Here is a 7,065-nt window from a genome sequence, read left to right on the forward strand (position 1 = left end):
TTTTGACGGACCACGTACACTACTTATATAATTAAAATATAGTCTTAGCTTCTTAGAGTATGTATATCAAAATCAGAAGTTTTTAAACGTTCTTTTACAGATTAAATAAAAATTATTTATATCTGGCCTAAAGAAATGTACTCAAACCTACAAAACCAATTTCAAGTTTCTGCTAAAGTTTAGGTGTCCGGATACGCGCGCACGCGCGCGCGTGTGTGTGTGTGTAGGGAGGTCGTCCGATTGGAGGCGGGACTTATGGCGTTACGGAACTTGTAAATAAAAACATGAAAAGTTGGAAGAAATTAGATATAAGTATTTTTTTTTGCCTGTGCTTCATCACCGCGTAAGAATTATGTGAGGGTAATGCTAGGGAGCAACGTTTTTTTTTTTTTTTTGCTTCAATTTATCATTGATATTCTCTCTCTCTCTCTCTCTCTCTCTCTCTCTCTCTCTCTCTCTCTCTCTCTCTCTCTCTCTCTCTCTCTCTCTCCATATTCGTAGTTCATAGAGTACAAAGTTTTCTATATATATATATATATATATATATATATATATATATATATATATATATATATTATATATATATATTTATATAATATATACAGTATATATACATAGATGTATATATATACATATATATTATACAGTATATATATATATATATATATATATATATATATATATATATATATATATATATATATATATATATATATATAGCTTCCTCAGAAAATCTAGATTTTTATACTTCGTTGGTCTCGGATGAGATTCCCCTTAGAGCTGAGTCTTTCCTTATGACAAAGTCTGGCTTTGGTGTTACATGATTTTTTTCTATAATGTAGTAGTTACTGTATGCCGTTTCTCTTCTTTCTTCGATGAAATTTACGATTCTGCTGTTATTATTATCATTATTACTTGATAAGCTACAACCCTAGTTGAAAAAAGCAGGATGCTATAAGCACGAGGGCTCCAACAGGGAAAATAGCCCAGTGAGGAAAGGAAACAAGGAAAAATAAAATATCTCAATTACAGTAACAACATTAAAATAATATCTTCTACATAAACTATAAAAACTTTAACAAAATAAGAGGAGAAAATAAATAGAATAGTGTGCCTGAGAGTACCCTCAAGTAAGAGAACTCTAATCCAAGGCAGTGGAAGGCCATGGTACAGAGGCTATGACACTACCCAAGACTAGAGAAAAATTGTTTGATTTGGAGTGTCCTTCTAGAAGAGCTGCTTACCATAGCTATAGTCTCTTCTACCTTTACCAAGTTTAAAGTATCCACTGAAAAAAATAGTGTGCAGTAGATAACCCCTTGGGTGAAGAAGAATTGTTTGGTAATCTCAGTGCTGTCAGGTGTATGAGGACAGAGGAAAATGTAGAAAGAATATTTATCAATATTCATTTAATTTCGTTAGTTTCCAAATATTTTTGTACCATGCACTTTTACCACCGTAGCTTATGTATTGAAATATAATTCAATCATTCACGCAATGTAATCATGATGATGAACCATGTAAACAAAAGTGATTCGAAACACGTGTTGACACCACGTAATACATTGGAAATTGTAAAAACAATTATCGTGTCATCCAATAAACTAACTGGAGTTCATTTTGTTTGCACCATCCTCTCTTTGATTGTTAAGACGTTATTTGGTTATTTTTATTAATTCTAAACAAAGTAGAATGCCTATATATATATATATATATATATATATATATATATATATATATATATATATATATATATATATATACATATATATATATATATACATAGGAGATGAATGGAGAAGTATTTAATTAAAAGCTCAAGAGGGCGACGACTGGCGAAATCTAACCGAGGCCCTTTGTGTCAATAGGCGTAGGAGATGATGATGATATTATATTATGTACTGTATATATATATATATATATATATATATATATATATATATATATATATATATATATACATATATATATATATATCCGCTCTGGCTCGACGAAAGTGTGTTGCCTTTAGTAAACATTTTGGTTTTTATATCAATGAATAATTACTCACGAAGTTAGTCCAGCAACTTTAAGCAAATACCAGTGAAATTCTCGACTCCTCCCCAAGCTCTTCCCCTTGGAGAGAGGAGGAGGAGGAGGGCCTCCTCCTCCTCCTTCGCCTCCACCTGACGAAGAGGTTTGGGACGCCCCGCGTGACATATCAGACTGATCCTGTAATCCCGTATGTAAAGTAAGCATTAATTCACCCGATTTGAATCTTAAGTATCTTGCAGGATTCTTACTCGGGAAGGGGGGGAGGGCGATCAGGGAGGGGGAGGGAGGAAGGAGGGGGGAGGATTATCATGATATAAGGAAGGGAAAGAGGGGAGGGAAGGGTTTGTGCATGATGAACTGCAAGCAGCAATTATCGTAATAATAAGATAGCGGCCGCTCATCGAGGGTACAGTTTGACTTACGAGTTACAACAGTGAATAACACGTCCCTCTACTAAGGATGCCGAGACGTATTCGTGGGACTACTCTCTAGGATCTTTCTCCCATTCCTTCGATAGGGAGAGGGCCTTCGGTTGAAGCTAAGGGCGCATTTCATTATAAATTTCCGAGCGTCTTTTGATGGTAAACAAATGATCCTGACTCTGTTTCCTGGCTGTTGTCACACGAGATGACATAGGTAGGCTTCCACCTCGTATGAAGAGAAGAAATAGTAGTGTTTCTTCAAATAAATGACACCCGGGTGATATCAGTCACTTCTTCCTTCTACCTTCTTTTGTTTGGGGTACCAAAGATATTGGTAATAAGTGTTATCCATTCTAAACATAAACACACTTATAGTGCACACAAAAATAAACATAAAATTTCCGAATTGCAAAAAGAAACATTACTGATTACATATTCCGTATTTGCCAGACCATAGATAACGTGCTAGTTGAACTAGGCATCTTCCTTATCTAATAAAAACCAAGTGTTTGTATATATATATATATATATATATATATATATATATATATATATATATATATATATATATCGTCACGCTCGACGGCATTTCTAAAAGTCCCTCACACCCTGGAGAGAGGGGTATTACGAGAGGTTCACTCGGAAACCACAATCTCCCACAAATTGCCGAAACTGCAGGATTGTAGTTACGAAACGGGGAGGGATGTAAATGTTGAATCTATTTCGCCGTTATTTTGACAGGTCGTGTTCACTAGTATAATAATAGTTGGCACAAATGGAAGTCTTCCAGCGGGTGTTAAAATTGCGGGTCTGATACATTTCTGGTACGCAAATTTCACATGGGGACATTAAGTACGTACAGTGTCAAAATGAGGGTGCCACTGCTCTACAAATAAAGATACCATGTGGACGTTAAGTACAGTGTCAAACCAAAGGTGTCACTGCTCTAAAAATAAGGATACCATGGGGATGTTAAGTACAGTGCCAAAGCAAAGTTAACAACGCTCTACAAATAAGGACACCATGGGGACGTTAAGTACGTACAGTGTCAAAATGAAGGTGCCACTGCTCTACAAATAAAGATACAAAGGGGACGATAAGTACAGCGTCAAGGCGAAAGTGCTACTGCTCTACAAATAAGGATACCACGTGGACATTAAGTAGAGTGTCAAAGCGAAGGTACTACTGCTCTACCAACAAAGATACCATAGGGACGTTAAGTAGAGTGTCAAAGCGAAGGTACTACTGCTCTACTAACAAAGATATCATAGGGACGTTAAGTAGAGTGTCAAAGCGAAGGTGCTACTGCTCTATAAATAAGGATACCATGGGGACATTAAGTAGAGTGTCAAAGCGAAGGTACTACTGCTCTACTCACAAAGATACTTTAGGGACATTAAGTAGTGTCTCAAAGCGAAGGTACTACTGCTCTACTAACAAAGATACCATAGGGACATTAAGGAGAGTGTCAAAGCAAAGGTGCTACTGCTCTATAAATAAGGATACCATGGGGACGTTAAGTGGGTACAGTGTCAAAACGAAGGTGCCACTGCTCTACAAATAAAGATACAAAGGGGACGTTATGTACAGTGTCGAAGCAAAAGTGCATCTGCTCTACAAATAGGATACTATGCGGATGTTCAGTGGTGTCAAAGCAAAGAGGCCTCAGCTCTAAAAATAAGGATGTCATGGAGACATTAAGCGAGTACATTGTCAAAGCAAAGGTGTCACTGCTCTGCAAATAAGGACACCATGGGGACGTTAAGTACAGTCTCAAAGCAAAAGTACACCTACTCTACAAATAAGGATATCATGGGGGCATTAATTAGTGTCAAAGTGAAAGTGCACCTACTCTACAATTCAGGATACCACGGGGACGTTAAGTACAGTGTCAAAGCAAAAGTACCACTGCTCTACAAATAAGGATACCACGGAGACGTTAAATACAGCATTATTAAAGCCAGGTCAAAGGTGTCACTGCTCTATAAATAAGAATACCATGGGGCCATTAAGTACAGCAGTATCAATGCCAGGCCAAAGGTGTGACGTCACTCTTCTCTACACATAAGGATTAAAAGCCAGGTCTAAGGTCATACGAAGGCTACATAAACCGATAGATAAGCCAAGGAGGTACGTGACAAGGACCCCTCAGCACAGACAGACAGGAATGCCGAGAATCATCACAAATACCTGTCCTCAAGGGGGCGTTCTATCGCGGCTCATCTCAGTGACCACGATTCTATCCCCGGCGACTTCCAAGACAGGACGAACACTGATGGTGATCAGCCACGATGAAAAATGATGACGCCGAGAGAGAAAAAAAAAGTAGTGTTGAATTATTCTGACTTTATTCGCGGCGTCGTTTTTCACGACTATCGTTCGGGGGACGTCGGTGGGTTGATGGATTATGCTCGATAATTCATCCGTTGCTTAGATTATATACAATATACAACAAGGAAAGGAGCGTTAGATAAATCATAGTCAAAGCTGCAGCGTCACCTCTTCGACACATGTCAATTGGAGGACCGCGCGGAATATAAACACAGATTATCCGGACGTAAACAAAAGCTTTGTTGTAAATAAACAATACAAATATATGAGTCATTACTTCATTAGTGAAATTCATATTAATATTGATGCTATCAAACTTACACGTAGATGTATCTCATTAGCTATAAATAGTATCATGTTAACATCATACTAGTCAATTATAATAATAAATTAAAAAAAAAAAATTAATATACCTCATCATTCGTGATTGGGGAGTCGTGAACGAAAAGATATAATTGTCAGTACAAAAACCACAACTGTATTAACTATTAACAAACATTATGTTTTCGCAAAAATGCTATAGATACCATCCCTTCTAAATGTAGAAGAACCGAATATATATATATGTGTATACATATATACACACACACACACATATATATATATATATATATATATATATATATATATATATATATATATATATAAATATATGTGTGTATATATATATACACACACACATATATATATATATATATATATATATATATATATATATATATATATATATACAGTATATATGTGTGTGTGTGTGTGTATGTGCGTGGATAACAAACAAATGCCGCAGATTCTAGTACACTGCAGGACAAAGGCCTCATACATGTCTTTAGTCATGTCTAAGGTTTAACCATTTTTATCACCACGCTGGCTACTGCGGATTCGTGAAGGTGGGAGATTTTAGTTAGATTCCTCAAAGCAAACTAACCTAGTATGGGTGACCCTGACTAGTACAGCTTTGCTGATAATGGTGATATGCATATACTTTCACCACGTTAAGGTACGTATAGTATATACTTGTATGTGTATGTATACACATGTAATGTGTATGTATACACATGTAATGTGTATGTATACACATGTAATGTGTATGTATACACATGTAATGTGTATATATACATACACTCAGTAGTAGGATAAATGTTAAAAAAAAAAAAGTAAAAATTGTCTTCCCTGACGAAGGATTTTGCCTGAAGATGTGAAGAGTAATTTTGAAAAATTAGGAAAATAAGAAAAAAACGACAGACATAAAATAAGTAATGATAAAAGAGAATGAAGAAGAAAACGAAGAAGAATTATAAGTAGGCATTGTAATTCAAAAGAAAATTCATAAATTAAATCCCAATCTTTAAGAATTGATAATATAGAATCTGGATGATTGCAAAACTTTTCCATTTCAGATGTATAACTAAAATAACAACGGCCCCCAAATATAAAGAGCTATGATACCTTCATTACTTCATACTAGTATACGCGACCCGTTAAAAATGGCCAAATTTTTTTTTTTAGATAGACATGCACACACGCGCACGTACACCCCCTCTCACAAGGGTACGACTAATCCCTCTTCCCCCAACCGGTCGTCTCTTCCTAATACTAAGAAACAGCGGGTTTAAAAAAAAAAAAAAAAAAAAAAAAGAACCACACACACACACGGGATGTATTACAAGTCTACGGGATTCCTACCCACACTTGACAATTCCTTATTGGAGATGGTATGGGCATGTAGTAAGGATGAGAGAGAGAGAGAGAGAGAGAGAGATTATATGGACCATGTTAGGGCTGGAATGTTAAAAGGGAGGATGCAGTAGATTAGAGAACCCCTTGGGCTTATAGCATCCTGATTTTCCAACTAGGGTTGCAGCTTAGTTAGTAATAACAACAACAACAACAATAATAATAATAATAATAATAATAATAATAATAATAATGATAGGATTTGAAGAAGATGGATTTGTTGGAGGAAGATAAAGACAGTTGAAGAGCTATCAGGGAAACCAACCCCTTAGCTTAGGGATAACTAATTAGAAAAATTCTGTGAACTTGATAGCAGATAATAATAATCTTAAAAACAACAACAACAATAATAATAATAATAATAATAATAATAATAATAATAAATGTTCACTATGATGAAAATCAATCGTAAAGATGATGATGATGATTGAAGGTAGTCCACAAAATACCAATTTAAATAAAAAAAATATGGCCAAAGAATTAAATGTATGCATGTATCCATATACGAATACACTATACACACATGCATTTTTCCAATTGTTAA

This window comes from Palaemon carinicauda, chromosome 29 (assembly GCF_036898095.1).
Source record: "Palaemon carinicauda isolate YSFRI2023 chromosome 29, ASM3689809v2, whole genome shotgun sequence".
NCBI lineage: Eukaryota > Metazoa > Arthropoda > Malacostraca > Decapoda > Palaemonidae > Palaemon > Palaemon carinicauda.